General features: G+C 40.6%; 1 long non-coding RNA gene across 2 annotated transcripts in view; it reads left to right on the forward strand.

The window, feature by feature from the left end:
- Nucleotides 1-18,447, forward strand: part of LOC122462596 — a 299,344-nt gene that overhangs the window by 201,398 nt on the left and 79,499 nt on the right. Inside the window, exon 1 of one of the 2 annotated variants that reach the window (XR_006285274.1) lies at nucleotides 10,511-10,611. The exons of the other annotated variant lie outside the window; for it this stretch is intronic. This is a non-coding gene — a long non-coding RNA (uncharacterized LOC122462596). Of the gene's footprint in view, nucleotides 1-10,510; nucleotides 10,612-18,447 lie in introns of those variants that run through there. 2 annotated transcript variants of the gene reach the window in all.

Consider the following 18,447-nt stretch of genomic DNA (forward strand, 5'->3'; position numbering starts at 1 on the left):
CTCCCTTTTCTATTCCGTGGCTGACGAATGATTCATTTCCCCAATGTTTACAGAGAACATCGAGTGGAAAAGGGGATCATGACTTTTTAAAATACCTATTTAAAGAAGATGTCTCAGTAGTGCTGTGTAATCCAGTGCAGCTTCCCCCGGGTGGCCAGAGCCCACAGCAGAGTTTAATCAATCTCAGTCAATCAGAGCAAAGGATTGTGTGGCATATATTTTACCATATTAATTCCAAATGCTTTCTTATTACAGTATAACAGGCTTTATTTTAATTGAAATGGCCAGATGTAGTGTTTTATTTTTAGCCACTTTTTAGTATTGTTTCAGGACAATCTAAATTATGACAATGTCATTACTTTAATTTATGATACTATTTAACCATTCTGTGAATCTGTAGCAGTGATTTAATTTTATGACTAAGATCCTAGAATAGTCATCTCATGTTCAGTCTTACATGCCTTAAATTAAATATACCAAATATAAAATAAGTATAAAAATAGACATTAATTTTCTCAGATGGAGTTTTAATATTAATTTCTAAGCTTTGTAAATGACAGCACATATATAGGTTGTGATTTAAAATCCTGGAATATCTTTGGATCAGATTTATCCCACACTAATGCTTCTATATTTAAATTTTAGGGAGAAAAAACTACAGGGACATTGTATATTAAAACTATAAGTAGCTATAGTAACATAAATCCTTTCCGTCCCACTACATCATTGAATCATGCAGAGAGCAGTTTTGTTCAGGATGGATTCTTCATATAGGGCAAAGCTATCATTTCTGCATCAAAAGAAAACCCTTCTTCTGATGGAAGGAGATTTGTGTTTGGAGTCAATCAACTCTGGTTCCCTTGAGCAGAGCCTGCCAATATGAGAACTGTGCAATTTTGGAAGTATATTCATTCATATGGCAAGAGACTGTGATCTGAAAATAAAAATAGACCTATACATATGGTATACATGTGTGTATCTCTGTGACACTGATATACTTGTGTACTGAGTATATTCTGTAAGGTTGTTGATTAGGTAAGTTAGACTGTACAGCTATGCTAAAGCACAGCTATTCTCTTATTCTGTGGCGCCACTTAGATACTATGGTGATACACACATTGAACTCTTAACACAGATAGATGGAAGAGTCATCAGAAAAATGGCTTTGTGGCATCTGTTTGTTTCAATTACTTTCATATCTCTGATAAGTAAACATTATGGTTGTGTTAGCTGCCAGTCTGCCAGTTCAGCTTGAGATCTGAAAGTCAAAGTGGGTTCTTTACAGTCTGAATGGGAATCCTTCCTGGGCCAGAGAATATTGCTTAGGGCATGAACAAGGTTCGATCACGTCTGTCTATCATGCTGTTTGCTGGAATAGCTACTTTGCACTATTTCTATAACTTGTTTATGAGAATAGGCTGCTGGCCTGTTGCTCTGCCCACATCCTGGAGGACTCGTGGACAGCTTTTCATCTGCTCCCTATCCGTTGGTGACCGCACCAGTAGTTCAAACTCTTGCCCAAATAGCTTTCAGGGTCATTGGAAGACACAAGCTTTCCCATCGTGTTGAGGTGTAGACCCCCAGGAAAGGGGTTCTTTGCAAAATCTGGAGTACTTGTGAGCAGTTTAAAAACAAAATTCTGTTGAAGCAGCACGAGCCAGACTAGAATCCAGCTCACTCTTGCATAGGTGTGCTGGCTTTGTAGCACAAAAGGGATGGAAAATAGTAAAAATGTGTTCTGGTCACTGTCAGTAAAAAAGTGTAACTCGGAAGAGATCATTCCAAACGACAATGATATCCTGACCATAACTGCACTGTTAGGAGATCTAGCAACATAATGATAGATCTTGTCAGACACTTTGATTTGAATGTGGGCCATAGTCAAAGTTTTCCTGTATAGTGCTTATGTGTTTGATGAAAAGAATTTTCCTCCCCAAATCCCATATTTTATACACTGTAAATTCAAATGAATTTAATGCTCAAGAAGAATGTCAGATTAATAGCATATGATTAATGTTCTTTCCATTGGCCTGATCCAATTCCTATTGAAGACCATGGAAGACTTCAATGGACTTTGAGCTAGGCTTTATACGCACTCAACATATACAGTGTATGCAGCATTAATGCAGATAACATTGAGGTCTATGGTATTTAAGCATGCGTGCATTGTTAAGTACACTCTTATGTGCTTTCTTGTATCAGGGCCTACATGAGAAAATTGGAAAGCGCATTTAATTCTAAACAAAGCATAGAGGCTTACAAAATAAGCTTCATAGTATGTCCTTCATCCATGCACACAGACCCCAGAGGCTCCAGAGGGAGGTGTGTGTAGATCAAGGATGGAATATGTGAGGTTTAGTGATCACTCAGTGATTAGTGTGCTTGCAAGAGCTATGATTTGTTCTGTGTTGGGTTCCAGCTGGTTGTGCATGACAACAGCAAGAGCTTCAAGCTCCCCACCCAGACTCACTGGTTGGGAAGTTTAGCCCTTCAAAGCACAGTCTTCAATATCACAGTAGATTGCCCTAAACGTTTTAATGAAAACTCTTCTTTAGAGTGGTTGCTTGTTTGTATAGCTCTTTGTGACAGTTAAAATGATAGGACAAGATTATATGCAGTTAAAATGACAGGACAAGATTATGGAATGAGAGACCAAGATGGTCCTTGGTGTGTGTGGGCAGGAATCTCAATTATCATTTTTTCTTCTAGATTAAAATCTATATTTAGGAACGAATATGACACAATCTGTTAACTCGTTAAAAAAATCATCTTCTTCCAGGCCCTTCCTACATTGGAACTTCCTCTTAGTTGGGGTATTTTATATATGGACAGAAGGCAGGTGAGGTAATATCTTTCATTGGATCAACCTGTGTTGGTGAAAGACACAAGTTTTGGAGCTACACAGAGCTCTTCAGGTTTATTTATGGGTTTTTTTAGTGGTGCTCATCCCTCTAGCTTCTGAGTGCCTCGCCAGGTAGCTTCAACTTCCCGTGAAATATTAATATCTGCATTTTACAGATCAGAAACTGAGCACAGAGTGCTAAACTGGCTCACCCAAGGTCACAAAGAAGGTCTATGGCAGAGCTGGAACTAAAACTCAGATCTCTTGGCTCCTAGCTCAGTGTTTCTGCTACAAAACCATTCTTTCTCTCTGTCTAAATATCATGGAACCTCCCTATTGAGCGAAAGCACCCCTCCCAGCAGGTGAAGGCAAAGGTGTAAGAAGCTATGCAGTGCTGCATGCAAGGCCAGCATAGAACAGAGGTGGGTAAGCCAGACAATGGAATGGCAAGTGGGTCTGCAAGTTACAGCCAGTGCAACTGTCCCCCGTCTTTTCCATACCCCAGTACTTACAAACTTAAACATAACATGAAAAATCTCAAATGTCTGTTGACCTCTAACTGTAGATTTTAGTCTTTCATTTCATGCTTTTAAATAGCAATTTTCTTCTTATAATTTAATACACGCTATGCCTAGAAACCTGGAAAAATTGGCTTGTTCCATCAATTTTAAAGGAACACAGAGTACAGTCTGTACTCTGTTGTAATAGCAAGTTCAAGTTTTATTAAACTTGATAGCATTTAAAATAGTATCAGAGAACTGCTGACAGTTACTCTGGATGCTTCTTGGCTAGCGCATGAGCCCTACTAGAGTTTGCAACGAGGAGCTTATTTGCTGAACTGGGAATTATTACTGTAGTCACTAAGGTCTCTGGTCATAATATCTTCTTAGGGTCTCAGTGCACTGGATTCAGGAGGAGGGTAGAGCTCATCTTTGGAACAGTTTGCCCTGGGGGCTTTCAACTGAGTGAATCAGGGCATTTGAACTGCTCTGCAGCAGCTGAGTGACAAGCCTTTGTGTTAGGGAAGCCTGGAGTGGTGCTGGGATGAATGCATTGTTACAAACAATGAGTTCAACTCGTAGCTGTCAGTTAAGCCCAAAGTCCTGTGAATCTGTAAGACAGCATTGACTGGATGTTTGGACACAGTCTTGTCTATGTTGAAAAAAGGAAATCCTTAGCAATATCACAGAACAGTGGATCCTCATCTGAGATGCTTTTAAGCTCAGGGATGAAAATGGCAATCCTTAAGTGATAAGAGAGAGAGAATGGATTTCACGGGCTGGAACCAGGGCTCTGATAGACATTCAAGTAAAAATTGGGGAAATTCAAAGTTTGTATGAATCATGATGATGACCCTGGATGGTCTAAAAAATCTCCCTCTTCATGTACCTCAGAAGGCTCCAGCATTTCCTTTTCTACTTCCCCTTTTGAGGCTCTAGTGATGCCTTTCAGTGTGAATATGGTTGACAAGCTCTCACCATCTGTAGTCTCAAAGGAGACTGGCATGGGGGGGGGGGCTCCTTCTCTGCCTGCTGTCCAAGTATATGGGGAAGGGTGGCTGGTATAAATGCAGGTGAGCTTCATCCACAGAAGATCTCATGGTAAGCATGGTGTGGGGGGAGACACCTTAGAATTGAAGGGAGAGCTGAAACTGATGCGTTTCATAAGATTTGCAGGCCAATCTCTGGCAAGATGTAACTGCCCTATGGAAAGAATTCGAGATTGTTTGCGTAACTCATAACTCTCGTTAACCTCAATGGATGTTTCTCTCTTGAGGATAATCAACCTTTGAGTATGTTGGCTGAATTAAATTTCCATTCCCTAAATAAACATTCTGAAATGTTAGTTATGAAAGAAACACAGAAAGGGCTAAATACACCCCTGGTATATATCCATTAAAAGCAAGCTCTGTCAAGGATAAATTTGGCCCATTATCTTGTCTTTAGAAATAATTTTAAAAGCCTGATAGAGCCATTCTGTAATATCAGATAAAAATGCATTAGAAAGCAATGTTTCTAATGTGACGTATTATCCTCAATTCATGCCATTCTGCCTGGCCCCTCTGAGATATGGGGTTCATCATGGAAATGTTTACGATCTTGAGTCTAATGCTGCTATCTGTTCCACCCAGACAGCACCAAAGGCTGATGGGATTTCTGGGTAGAAACAGTAGTGGAATGTGGCCCTTAACTATGGCATGGTTATAGGTGATGATACTGTGCCCCTAGAGGACTGTGGAAAAAACACTGAATTAATAAATCTGTGTGAGGTGGAAAAAAACCTCATCATAACAAACCAGCAAAATGTCCTTGGGGGTAAGGGGAAGAACCTCCCACCCTACAAACCCATCTTTATTTTGGATCCTGTTAGCAGCATGCAGCAGTCAGTCAAATGGTCTTGTATTCTGTGCATTCCTTTTATTTTTCATTTGTTTTCTTGGTTAACATACAACAAAGAACACTAATGATGGGCAGAGCCACAAACCCATAATGACTGTGTGTATTACAGAAATATGGACAATGCTTACAGGAAAATGACACAGCAGATTTAAAATGTGTGGTAACATTAAAAATGTCTCTGTTTACTCTCGTTCCCACACATTTGGGAGTTACAAGCATATGCTTTTCCCTTGGCAGGAATCTGACAGAGCACTTAGTGCCTACTGAAGGCTAAGTCAAGTATAGCAGCAGGGCCAGGCCCTGAGGCCTAACTAGCAGGCTTGATCATCCATCATCCCTTGACAGATGATTTTCTGGCTCTGTATTACATAAGGGAAGAAATTCATGCAATGTACAGTAAATATAGATACAATGAATGAAAATCCCCTTCTTAAATTATTTTGTTCATATTCATGACCAAATTACCATAATTAGTAAAAGCATTTAATTAGGTTATGGAAGGGAAAGGGTCAAGTAAACAGCATTAAATCTCAGTGGCAAACAATAAATCATGCTGCAGAACAACATCTGAGTTTCTGCAAGCAGGTTTTATAGGGTCACACAGCAGTTTTTGTTCCTTTTTAAAAACTTAACGGATAAAAGCTAATATATGTAGTTTAGTTAATGGACAGACAAAGTGAGTGAGGTAATATCTTGTATTGGACCACCTTCTGTTGGTGAAAGAGACAAGCATTTGAGCTTACACAGACCTGAAGAAAAGCTCTGTGTAATCTTGAAAGCGTGTCTTTCTCACCAACGGACGGTCCAATAAAAGATATTACCTCACCCACCTTGTCTCTCCAATATCCTAGGACCAACACAGCTACAACGACAGTTTAGCTAAGGGTAAATTTCAGGTGGTTTGTCTGGGCACAGGGTTCTTACTGAAATCTCTCTAAGATTAGAGATGATAGAGGCACAGTACTCGTTGAGGCTTGTGTATCTCTGTGTGGAAGGATGTGTTTTAATACTGGCACTTTTACTTGCTGCACCTAATTGGATGCCCAAGAATGCCGATAGATGCCTAGTAGGATTTTTAAAAAGGGCTTTAGTAGATTAAGGAACTGAACTCCCATTGACTTTGAACATAAATGAGGAACAGAAATTTGACAAAAGAAGGGTCTTCGCTCTAGCAAACAAAAGTATAACAAGATCCAGTAGCTGGAAGTTGAAGCTAGACAAATTTAGGTGAGCAATAAGGCACAAATGACTAACAGTGAGAGTAATGAACCATTGGAATGACTTACCAAAGATTGTGGTGGATTCTTCATCGCTGGAAACTTTAAAATCCAGATTGGATTTTTTCCCTAAATGCTATGCTGTAGTCAACACAGGAATTAATTCAGGAAAGTGCTATGGCCTGCATTAGACAGTAAGTCAGCCTAGGGGCGTGTCTACGGGAACATTTAGTTCATGGCAAGCCATGGTATGAAGGTACCCCACACGAATCTGCTGATGATTAAATGTCGATGTGGACCCTGCTGATGCACACTGATGGTTCATTCCTGAGTTTGGATTTAGTCCTTTTTGAAATGGGTCGAGATCAAATGCATTAACAAACCATCAATGTGCATCAGTGGGGTCCATGAGGCAAGCTAGTGTGATGTAGGTTCACACCCCAGCTTGCCAGAGGCTAAATGTCTTTGTGAACAACCCCTAGATGAACACAGTGGACTTTTCTGGCTTGATAATCTATTAATATATCTGAACCTTCCTGGAACAGGATACCAATTTATTCTGTACATTTGCTCCTGTGGACACTGCCCTCTTTCAGGCTTCAGAAAGATTTGGTTCAGACTTACTTTGAGTTTTGTGGCTTGGCTAGGTTCTTACTTTAGCTGAAATGGGTCATTCCAGTTTCTCTTCCTTGCTTTAAGTTACTCTTCAGGCCAATGCTAGGTTTTGCCTGTCATTTCCTTGATGTATCCCCTCCCTCCATAAGATAAGGAGATCATGTATGGCATCAAGGGCCCTGTTCTGTATTCCTTGTGCTCCCTAAGCTCCCACTGGAGTCAGGGGTGCAGAGAAAACTGTGTTGGGTCTTTAATAACAATTGTGAAAGTCAGTGGGGCTTGTGCTCCTGTTGAGACGTACTAGCTAATGTGATCTAAGTATGGGACTCAGGAGATGAAGCATGTTCCAGTGATCCGGGGCTCTAGCCTGGGATTCACAAGTCCTGGGTTCAATTTTCTGCTTCTTCACACATGTCCTGTGTGAAATTATTATTATTATTGTTTTGGACAAGTCATTTAGTATCTCTGTGTCATGTTTCCTACCTGTAATACTACTTCCCTACCTTGGAGGGGTGTTGTGACGATAAATACACTACAGATTGTTAGGTGCTCAGATGCCGGGTAAGGAAGGCCATACAAGTACTTAATATAGGCAGGAGTTTGAAGGATGTGCACAGGATTTTTATGAATATACAAGTTGGGGTAATTTTTTTTCAGGGTCATTTTTTTCCCTCTCAGATATGTGTGCACTGGCAGTGGGGGTTTAATGTGTGTATCTGAGGGCATAGCGTTGTCTCCAGGGTCTGTATGTTTCTTATTCTGCTGCCTAGAACTGGTGGCCATGTGCTCTGACTCTTTCCTGGAGCTTCTAAGGCATGGAATAAGTGCACCTATCTTCTAGTGATATAATCTAGAACCATTTAATGTTCTGCCTGAATATACGTATTGGTGTGATAAGAACCTCTACATTCTAACAGGGTTGCATGGGATTTAGTGCAGGGTTGCAACTCCTATAGCTATATAGACTGGGATATTCAAAGATGTCTGTGAGTTAGGTTCCCAACTCCCATTTGAAAATCTGAGCCATCCCTCCAATTGACATTAAATCCCTTTTTGTTTCTGAAAAATGCGGGGTTCTGGGATCAAACCTTGTGGTTCTCTTGCAGCATTTACTTGGGCAAAACTCCCATTGAAATCAAAACTTCAGGGTTTTGCCTGTGGATTTTTTTTATTTTATTTTTTTTTAGCATCTCTATGGTAACAATATTTTGAGCATTGAAAATAATTTTATGCAGCCAACAACATCTGAAAAAGCCTTTATCACACCCCTGGGAGTTGTATGGACAGCTATTAAATTTCTTGAACAAATGGATAGTTGGTAAAGAGGGTTATCACTGGTTTGGTAAATGGAAGGGGGCTTCTGGTATTTGTTCTAACTTTATCTGCCTCAGTAAATTCAGATCAGATACTTAATATTTGCTTTTCCTATCAATGTCATCCAAACCACTAAAAAGTCAAGAGCTTGCGGAAGGAAATTCTATGAGTTTTCATGTGGTCATAGCTAGGGAAATTATTTCCTTTGGTATCCACACGTTCAGCACATTTGCTTGTTCTATCTTTGGTAAAGTTGTGGCATGGCTTTGTGGAAAAGAAAAGGAAAAATGATACTGAAAAAATATCTTGCATAGAAAAAATATTTGGCTAACCTGTCTGAAAACAGATTGACTAATAGTTAAATTAAGCAGAATGCTTGCTTTGCTAAGACTATAGAAACGAGTGGGGAATTCTGCCTCTCGTCTTCCTACTCTCCCTGTCTTTAGGCTTCTAGTCACGGCTGGAGAGAGTCATTGCATCTCTTCCTACCTTTCCAATGAACGAATCAATACAATATATGAAAATTGGGTCCCTGAGTAGTAGTGATGTTTCCTGGATCCCATCTCAGGCAAAGTAAAGGAAAATACCCATTGCTACCAACACGCCAATGTGAGTATCACACTGCTCTTCTACCTTGCAAACGCTAGCATTCAGCACAGCAAACATTCCTGTACTGTTGTGTGAGAACTGCTGTAAGTTGATTCCAGCCTGCTGTGTTTTACTTGCAATGCTTACTGATATGTTCATTTTCACTCCTTGTCCGCTTAGCTCTGCGTGGAAAATCAACATGTTCTCAGTTGTGCTGTTAACAGAACGTAGATAAAGGAATCAGAGTTCCTCAGCTTTATTTATTTATTTTTGCCAAATTTGGTCAAATGCCAGAGGTATGTCAGTCTGTTCTGTGCATTTTTGCTAAATTTGCGAAGTGATAGGGATATGCAGAGGTCAACATTTATGATCTGTTCTATTCACCATGTGGGATAGCACAACACCCTTTCCTTTTGCTATCCCTCCCCTCACTTCTTCCCCCGGCTACAGGAGCATGCACAAAGACGGTTGTCTCACTCTCCCTTTCATGTAAGGAGGCAGGGGCTGACAGCACATTCCTTTGGCCCTTTTGAGACCAGAGTCTTCCCTTTAATCCATGGAAAAGGCACAACACATCATGCACCATCTTCACTAGAGAGCTGAACTGTTTCAAGGCCACACATCTCAGCTAGGTATTTCTCAGTTGAGATTGTCTGTCCTGCTGGCATTAAGAGCCTCCTGGTTTCAGTGGCTGAAGTCTGGTGACAGGGTGTTCTTAGGGAGGGGCCTGTGACTCTCAGGACATAGTCAAAGGCATGTTGCTTTTCCCAGACTTCTTCTTGAGAAGGAGGAGAGAGTAAATGATGGGAGAGTCTGAGGTTAGGGAGTGGGAAGGTTAGTATCTGGAGACCAGTTCCATGTCTATTGATTTTGTCAATGTGCCTAACACCAGGAAGGCTTCATTTTTAATAAATACCTATGGTGACCAGTAAGGTTTGAAAGTTTGCTGTTACAACTGACCTGTAAAGAAGACCCTCCAAGCCAGCATTGTGTAGCCAGCTTCAAAACAGGCGATGATGAATCATGTGCCCACCTGACCTAAGCAGCATGCTGTTGCTTCTTGAGAAAGGCTTACTTTCTTATCAGGAGGGGTGAACGGTTGCAACTAGAGCTGGTTGAAATTTTTAATTTACAACTTGTTTTTGGTTAAAAACATCCTTTTCTCAAAAATAAGAGATCAGAAAATTTTTAAAAATCTGATTTTTCTACTTGAAATGTCTTTTATTTTCCAATTTTGAGGGGCCCCCTGCATTTCTTTACATTTTCTTTCTTTCCCCACTAAAAAGGAGAGGAAACACCAAAACCTGAAAACCAAAGAATGTTAGTGGTCTAGTTTAGAAAACCAAAAGGAATTCAGTTTTTTGATTTTCAGGGTTTTTGGTCAAAAAGTCAAACTTTTTGAGAGAACCAGTTCTTTTGCAAAACATATTTTATCATTTTTGTCCGATTCTAGTTGTAATGCTGCTGTTTCTACAGCTCTGGTAGCCAAAGGTTGACCTAAACATCTTCCTTTCCAAACCTCTTCCTCTTCTTAGATTTATTGCTGTTTAGGGGGCTGATTGAACTCCCACTGAGGTCACGGAGAACCTTTCTATTAATGTGATGACAGAAGCTGAATTGGATGTGTACAGAGGAGGTAGGTGGGATAGGTTGAAAAATTTCTGTGGGGGCTGTTAATTTGGCCTTAAAAATTGATTTTTGACTAAACCAACTTTTCTGCGCAAAAAAAAAGTCTGTTTTTCTATTGAAAAGTTAGTTATTTGTTTTTATTATCTAAATAAACAAACAAACAACATCCAAAATGTTTTGATTTTGGAAATGCTGTCACATTGTCTGAGTCATATTGTGGTTTCGTTGCTTCATGTCATCCTTGTTCTCTATGGACCAGGCTTCTGTAAGGCACTACCTCTACCATGGTTCCTTACAGGAGATATAGTCCCATCAAGGAGTCCAGCTGATAGAGTGGAATGGAAGCAGAGGCAGCCAAACTACAACTCCCATGAGCCATCACTGCAATATTTCCAAATTGAAATATTTCATTTTTGAGCCAGAATGTTTTGGTGTTCCAATTGCTGCCCCCCAACTGAACTTTTTGGGCGGGTAGGGGAGCAGGGTTCAACCAGCTCTAGATGTGGGCATGACTGACTAGAGTGCTTTCCTGTGCCTCCTTTCCCTTTAATTGAACCATTCCCTCCTCTCTTGACCGTTCATATTGGATGCATTCTTTCTTTCTGTCTCTAGCCTAAGGAAAAACTCTACCATTCCTCTATGGTCATGTCCCACAGCCTGCTGGACAATTAATACACATTTCAGAAACTCCTTAAGTGGAGTAAATTTCATCAATCACATCTTAAATTACTGTAGAGTGGAAGTTTTATTATGAAAACAGGGCCTATTTTCATGGACTGAGAGTGTGAAAGGATCACTTCCATACTTACACAGTTCCAGTTGAAAGGAAGGTTTTCATATCAGTGTATGGTGTCAAGTTACATACCACACGAGCTACCATAACTAGGCATAAAAGGATAAGTGAACTGGAGAGTCAGCCTTAACCCTGAATTTCCTGGCTGTGTTGGCTTATTGTGTCATGACTCTACTGTTATTTAAATTTAGTTTTGGCTTATTAATATAAATACTCCAAGCACAATCCACATCATGCATATTTATATTTATAAACCATTTCTAATCAGTCCAGGAATTTTGGGCCAGGAACATCCCAGAACTGGCATTTTTAAAATACTTTTGTTTATGGGAATTTTTACATATTGGATTTTCCAACACACAATTGGCAAAGATCACATCTGAGAATACTTTAGCTATCCTAATTCTCTCATGAGGTTTTACTAATATCCAAAGAAGGAAGGACTGTTCATTTCATAACCCAGTCTTCCAGGTTCCTTTACAAGTTGTTACAGTCCCAAACTTTCTAACTAGATGGATATTTTCAATTATTTTTGTTTTTGCCTATGAAATTCTCCCCAATTAGGGGTGCCCACATGTCCCTGACGGGGGGCGTGTTTTCCAGGCTTGTCAGAGGAAGGTAGCAGTGCTTTACAAGTGGGGAGGGGGGAAGGAGGTCAGAAATTGCTGCAAAAAGATGGGTGGGTATCAGTTTAACAACCCTAACTCATCCCCTGGGAACGTAGGGGAGAAGGTTTAAAAGGTACAAGCCCTTTCTCCACGCAGCAAGCAAGGTGGAAGCTCCAGGTAGTTATCTGAATGAACATGGAGTTGCCTAGAGACTAGTTAGGCATAGTGAAGAGTCGTCATCAGGTAGGGAGAATGGAGGGTAGGTACAGTTTGCGTCTGTAGTAATGATATGTCCAGCACTCTGAGTCTGTGGTTGGTTGGAATGAGACTGGGGTTTTAATAATGTTGCACCCCTCAGTGTGTTTTATTTCCCTGTGTAAGGAACTTCTACAAATTGGAATTTTGGAGAGAGGAAGAAGTGACATATGGCGCCTCAGAAATACTGACACTAGTTTTTAACACTTGCATAGGGCTTTCTCTCGCCACCTAGCACACATCTAGCTGAGCATTACTTTGTATAATATGTTAAACTAAGGCATGCACATTTGCAAACTTAGGTAGCTAAAGTTAGGCATCTAAATCCATATGAGGTCCCCAATCCTGCCAACACGTACACATATAAGTGGTCCCACTGAGCTCAATGGGATGACTCGTGCAACAAGTTACTTGCATGCATAAAGGGTGTAGTCAAAGTGACCTGCTTTTCAGAGGTGCTGAGTAGCCACATCTCCCATTGACATTTATTAAACTACTATAGTTTAGAAAGGGGTTTTCAGTCAGCATTCATGAGCTGAATTTACCCTCTGCTATACTGGTGCATCACTACTGCATTCAGTGAAGTTACCCTGCGGTAGCTGGGAACTAAGTTTTGTCCTTATCCACAATTCTTCTCGTTAGTTGTTACTTATTAGAAAAAGATAAAACCAGTTATTTGAGGTACTGTAGTTAGAGTTTTTCACAAGAAAATATATTGCTTTACACTACCAATAAAACTGTCCCCTTTAGTGTGGTATGTAATATTGGACTCTCTTTAAATATTTCCATCTTTATTTACATTCATCTCATAGTAAAGGGAAGAAAAGCAGATGCAGGACAATGAACCAAAAATCTTTCCTTCCAGGCCACAATGTTTCCTGGAACAAAAGAACTAGTTGTATGTATAAAGTAGAGAACATGTTACAAGTCCAGCCAAAACTGCCCCTTGTGGATACTTAATCTATGGCTATAAAATTATATTATTCTACGTATTAGTTTTAAATGACTTGTACATATGTCCATCATTGTCAGCTTAGAAAGTGTAGTTATGAACTTTCCGTTCCAAATGCTAAAACACTTTGCCCTTTAAAGAGAACTAAGGTAAAACAGCCCAGTTACTTCAGCAGTTACAATAAGCCAGAGAAGGCCAAGCCCGAAGAAAGTGGTTTTTAAGCATCCTTCACAAGAAACTACCTGAAACCATAGTGGTGTCTTTAGAAATATTTAACTCCCACTATACTGTCTGAAATTCTCTTAAGAAAAATTTATTAAATCCCATTTACAAAAAAAGGAGCCCCAATTTTCCCCCCAATACCTACCTGGGTGTTTAGATTATTCCTCGAGCATATAAATATGCATCCTATATGCCAGCATGTGATTATAGCCTTCAGGACAACTCAGAAGGTCCCAGTTCAGTAAAGTATTTAAATGTGTATGCATTTAAAGATTGGGGCCAAAATGGACTATGAAAACAAATACATTTGGAAATTGGGCCCTGTGTTTGGTGAGATGAGCTCTCTATGTATCGGAACCTTTGAATCGGACAGATTCTTGCACATGCTGAGATCCACTCGGTGTCAGAAGGATTCGGGGGGGGGGGGGGAGGCTGATGATATCAGGAAGCCAATTAAAAATCCCTGATTCTTAAGCCACAGTGGCTCCAAATCCAACCGAAGACTTCAGCAGCTTGGATATTTTTAATTTGCAAAAGCTGGCTGTGTTCCCTATGGGACTCTACATGCAGTAGAATTGTGAGAGGTGAAGTGAACTCTATTCTACCCCAGTCAACACTCCTCGAAACCCCAAAACATCCTCTAAACAGGGGTTGCCTGAGGAGGTTGTGAAGGCGAGGACTATAACAGGGTTTAAAAGAGAACTGGATAAATTCATGGAGGTAAAGTCCATTAATGGCTATTAGCTAGGATGGGTAAGGAATGGTGTCCCTAGCCTCTGTTTGTCAGAGGTTGGAGATGGATGGCAGGAGAGAGATCACTAGATCATTACCTGTTAGGTTCACTCTGTCTGGGGCACCTGGCATTGGCCACTGTCGGCAGACAGGATACTGGGCTGGATGGACTTTTGGTCTGACCCAGTATGGCCGTTCTTATGTAGAGGGGCAGTGGTAGCAGAACTAGTTCCACCAGCTTTACACCACCTGAGAGATCCTCTACCACTGCAGAAATGATCAGCTAGGCAGATGCAATGCCATTCTGATTCCTTTGCACTAGAGCTGTGTGAATTCTGGGTGGTATCCTGGAGCTCTGTGCATCACTTTAGGAACCACATTGCAGTATGGTGTTGGCACTGTCTGCCACTTGGACATATTTCTCAATGGCAATTCCTGCTCATCCCTCTATATCCAAAACATGAAGAAAGTGACTGACAATATATTTCTGCTCCTGCTCCTTCTTCCTGGAAGAATGTGTGTCTTTCTGTGTGCTGCAGTGTGTAACTGGTGAGAATCTTGGGTGAATGGGCTCAGGCCTTTGTCAACAAGCTGAAGATGGGTGACTGATCTACTGTTGTCCCATGATTCATAGACACAGGAGACTGCTGGTGTTGCGACTGTATGTTAATGGGTGGACCGCCACTTCTGGGACAGAAGAACTAGCATGGTATGGTGGGATCACATCATCTTGGAAACTTTCGGTGATGACCATTGGCTGCAGAACTTCAAAATGAGGAAGCAGATATTCTTGGACCTCTGTGAGGAGCTGGCCTCAACCCTGCAGAGACAGAAAACTCAGTTCTGTAGTCCCTTACTGATGGGGCAGCAAGTGGCTATTGCCCTCTGGAAGCTGGCAGCTTCCAGTCAATGATTGTTCTGCCAAGGGCAGAACCTGCTCTAGCCTCTCCAAAGCTTCTTGGTAAAGATGGATGTTCCTGGTGCTGGGAGGAAGTCATGGAGGACAGCACACACTGACTACTCATTGATGAGCACTCAGGTGTGCTTGGCTGACCAGGAGGCAGAAAATGGAGTAAGTTCCATGTTCACATGCACAGTTGAAAAAAGTGCAGCAGAAAAATCTTCTGAGGTAGTCAGTGCAGCTTGCTACTACCAGTGAGAACAGGGACTTTCCTAGATTTGTGAAAGGGTCAGAACATTGTGGGAATGGGGCTGGAGGAGTACCGAACTTGGGACCCAGTACACACCCCTTAGCCCCATACATGCTGAAAACTGCGATGGGCCAAGGTGTGTTCTGGTGTTCTTGCCCCAGACATGTCTTGAAACTCATATTTCTGGGGTTTAGATGTGGACAGGACTGGGGTTCTGGCTCCACTAAGTACATGGACCCATGCCCAGTCCGCTTCAGTTGGTCTGCGTGTCAGCCTCTAACATGCTGACTCTCTTTGGGCTGGTCTATACTGAAAAGCTACATCAACATGAAAACTCCACACCCTTAACTCTCGGAGTAGACAGTGTTAGGTCAACGGAAGAATTCTTCCTTTGGTCTAGCTACTGCTTCGGAGAGGTGGATTACCTACAGCGATGGGAGAACCCCTCTCGTTGCTGTATTACATGTCTACTCTGAAGCGCTACAGCAATGCGGCTGTAGTAATTTAAGTGTAGATATAGCTGAAGTGTTTGCATGATGCAGCACTATAGACTGTAAAACTACCCAGATCTCATGAGCAAATGTGGGTCTTTGCACATGGAAACGGTTGCAGGTGGAAGACTGCTGGAGCATTCTGACAGGACAGTTTTGAATTTGCCCTTCTACAGTATGTCTTGTTTCTGCCTAAAACGTATTTTTACAGTCTAGTAATATAAATTCCTTGAACATGGTGATTTATAATGGAAATGCTGACACCATCTTAACTACTGCACAGCAACTTGACAGAGTGGTTATAATTTATTAGTGCTGATTTCTCACTTCAGCTACTTTTTTCCTCAGCTGTAACTGGCTTTTTCAGTTCTTATTCTTTCTGACATTAACTGTTCCTGCATTGACAATAAAATCCTCTCCTGCTTCATTTTACTTTAGTTTTTTTTATAAGAATTAAGCCCCAATCTTGTTATGATTTGAAGAGAAACCCTGAACCATGTTCTCAAGGCTGATATTTTTTTTTTCCCCTCCAATTTTAGTACTTTGTTAAATTGATTTGGGATTTCATCTTCCTCCACATTCACTGAGCATCATCATCTAAACACACTGTTGGTTGCATTCATTTCATTTTACTGTACATTACAAATTCTTCATGTATCTTCAATGATGATTTCTCCATTCGTTACAAAATCTGGATTTATGCAAAATCAAGTGTACAATAATTGTCCAATGCACAGCAGCCTTCATAAAGCTGTCAAATAGTAATATTTTTTCAAATTTTTTCATCATATTAGACAATACTAGAATATATGCATTTCTACCCCAAGACTTCTGTGCTTAGGGAGGCTTGCAATAAAGTATATTCCCTAATTAAATATGTAAAGCAGCTTAATATCTTTAAAATTATTTAATTATAAAGCAGAAATGTACTAAATTAGTTCCCAGGCTCAATTAGCATCCTGCTCCATGATTTTAAATATGCATTTTTCTCAGTGCTCCATTCATTACTAACTGCATGGTTAACCTTAACTTACGCACAGGCAAATTCAATTTTGCTGCAGTAATTCGTATGCATTTTGAGGCAAAAAAGGAGCAACTTTCATATACTTTATATACTTTGCAACTATCATATACTTTATGCATGCATTTCAAAGAATAAATCACAGATGTAAAAGAGATCCTCTGGAAATATATCCTTTTATTGACTTTTTCTCTGAAGTTCTTTAACAGGTGTGGTAAAAATGTTTTTGAAAAGGATTAAAAAACCGTAAGGTGTTAGGAAGTGCTGGCAAAGGAATGTAAACTCAGACAGCAGCAGGAGAAAAAGGAGAATAGGAATGCTTCCATTCATTTTTAACTTTTTTTCCCCAAAATACACAGTTAACCTGTGGAACTCATTGTCACTAGATATTTCTGAAGCAAGTGCTTATCAGGATTCACAAAAAGATTGGTAACAAATAGAACTGGTGTAGAAAATTATTTTCCCCATCAAAAAATTTGAATTTTATTTATTTAGTTAGTTTTCATCAATTTTTTTCTTCAAAAGTTGTTGATTTTTTTTGACAAAACCCCCCCAAAACAATTTTTGTTTGGCAACTGAAAATGTTTAATTTTCACATTTTGCTGAAAACTTTCAGTTTTCAGGTTTCATGAAACCTGAAGTCTTTTCCTTTTAATCCAAAAGCTATTTTACATGAACTTTTTGATGGACTATATTCAACTAGGAAAAAATACACCGCAGTGGGACTAAAGATTAAATAATAGTTATAATAAAGAATTTTGAAAGGGATGTAACCAGTGGAAGGGATTTAAAAGAAATTTTCTTTGTCTATAGGTTGTTCCATAATTGCCTTATGCAGGGTTTGTTGCATCTTCCTCTGAAGCATGTGGTATTTGCCCCTGGGAGAGACTATGCTGGACTAGATGGACTAATGGTTTTGACCCACTGTGGGAATTCCTATGTTGAATTTTAGTGGTTCTATGGTCTAGTACAGTGTTTCCCAAACTTGGGACACCGCTTCTTCAGGGAAAGCCCCTGGCGGGCTGGGCCGGTTTGTTTGCCGAACCTGCAGACACGGCAGGTAAACAAACTGGCCGGGCCCGCCAGAGGCTTTCCCTGAACAAGTGGCGTCCCAAGTTTGGGAAACATTGGTCTAGTACTCAGTAGGAATATTCTACTTTCAGAGTTCGCATTTCAGCTTGGTGAGGGAGATTCTGTGGCCTGCATTGTGCAGGAGGTCAGACTAGATGATCATAATGGTCCCTTCTGACCTTAATATCTATGAATCTATGAGCAGAATGAGAGTAAGACTGTGTCTATATGTACAGCGGCACAGCTGTACTGATATAGCTGTGTCACTGCAGCGCATCTGGTGAAGATGCTCTGTGCTGACAGGAGAGAGCTCTCCCATCAGCACGATAAAACCACCTCCACGAGCAGCAGAAGCTATGGTGGTGGGACAAGCTCTCCTGCCAACATAGTGCTATGCACACAAACGCTTATGTCGCTCAGGGAAGGGTGAGGGGGCTCACACCCCTGAGTGACTTAATTTCTGCAGACAAAAACTGTAGTGTAGATATAGATAGCCTCAGCCAGTCCCACTCTTCACCTGGCTCAAATAACTAGGATAGCATTCTTT

The sequence above is a fragment of the Chelonia mydas genome, chromosome 12 (genome assembly GCF_015237465.2).
Source record: "Chelonia mydas isolate rCheMyd1 chromosome 12, rCheMyd1.pri.v2, whole genome shotgun sequence".
In the NCBI taxonomy this organism is placed as follows: Eukaryota; Metazoa; Chordata; order Testudines; family Cheloniidae; genus Chelonia; species Chelonia mydas.